The following is a 1,469-nucleotide window of genomic DNA, read 5'->3' on the forward strand; positions in this document are numbered from 1 at the left end:
TTAAATTACAAAAGAATAACAGCCACCCAAATGGATCTTGCACGAAGATGGAGATTGATGGGAGTGCACTAAAGATATTGAGTCGCAAGGGTTTTGGGTTGCACTAGGGGCTGATTAGTCTTTCCACACACTCGTCTATCAATGCTTCATGTAGTGGGTGCAACAACCACATGGATGGTCACCACTAGATGATTGAAGTTTTAAGATATGTAAATACGGGTTGGTTCTAAAAACTAAAACATAACCAAACTCAAATTGAATGAGTAGGTGATCCAGGCTTCCCAAAATGGTCCCGTTAGCCTGCCAGTTTGTTCATTCAAATTAGAATTCTAATGTGAAACCAACCAATAAAAGTTAAATGGAAAATTCATTTACGCTTTCCATTTTAGAGAGAATCCACGCAAGCAAAATGACAAACACATCGAAAAGCATTCAAATCTCAACCACCATCAATCTTCCAAGCCAAACAAGGAGACCAAAACCACCTAAGAAGTCTGTTACACCCTTCTCTTATAAATAAACACATAGAAAGGCATATGTCATTGCATTGATCTAGCAAAACATTAGGAGAAAAGAAAGAGACAAGTGAGCATCAAGGAGCTTGGAAGTACTTGTAACTATGGCCAATTCTAGTGTTCTGAAGGTTGTGTGCCTTGTTTTGGTTTGCATGGTTTTGGCAGCACCACATGCTACAGATGCCCTGACATGTGGGCAAGTGGTCTCTCGATTGGCTTCTTGCCTCACCTTTCTGCGCAACGGAGGAAAGGTGTCTTGGGCTTGTTGCGATTCCGTGAGGGCACTCAACTCCGCCGCAAGAACCACTCCTGACCGTCGGGTGGCTTGTCGTTGTCTCAAAAATGCCTATAGAGCCACTCCCGGAATCAAGGGAGGCAATGCTGCTGCACTTCCCGGCAAATGTGGTGTCCACCTTCCCTACAAGATTAGCCCTTCCATTGATTGCTCCAAGTATATTTTCATCATCTAGAAAACCCCGTGAATTTTCAAATCCTTTCTATTCCTACCGTGAATCTCAAACTCTTAGATATGAGAATTTTCATAATGGTTAAGTGATTCTTTTATGACTAACATTCAGATTTGGTTACGTTTTCAGGGTGAGGTGACGTGAAAGTGCTTAGAGGCGAAGAAGATCAATAAACATGTCTAGATCCTGCAATTTCACATTAGTGCTAGAGAAGTTTGATAGTCTCTCGTTGTCAATGTTCTAATATATAATTGTAAGGCAGTTGAGCTGGTTGTCTATCTCCTAGTTTGGGTGAGTCTACAAAATAAATATTAACATTGCCCCTATTGCAAACTCATTCCTCCTTCCGCAAAAAATTTGCCTTTCTTTATATTATTATAGAGACTAAAAATCGAAAGCACTCATTTTCCATATTCGGGTAATAGATGGGCATGGTGGTACATTCGTGTTTGGAAATGTCTTGGTGTTGGTAAACGTGGGCACCCAA

At 41.0% G+C, this 1,469-nt stretch overlaps 1 pseudogene; it reads left to right on the forward strand.

Moving 5' to 3' along the window:
* Positions 1-619: 619 nt before the first annotated feature.
* Positions 620-1,116, forward strand: LOC149015724 (non-specific lipid-transfer protein pseudogene; annotated as a pseudogene).
* Positions 1,117-1,469: the final 353 nt, after the last annotated feature.

The sequence above is a fragment of the Hakea prostrata genome, chromosome 5 (assembly GCF_041222555.1).
Source record: "Hakea prostrata isolate BN-2017 chromosome 5, UWA_Hpros_2, whole genome shotgun sequence".
In the NCBI taxonomy this organism is placed as follows: domain Eukaryota; kingdom Viridiplantae; phylum Streptophyta; class Magnoliopsida; order Proteales; family Proteaceae; genus Hakea; species Hakea prostrata.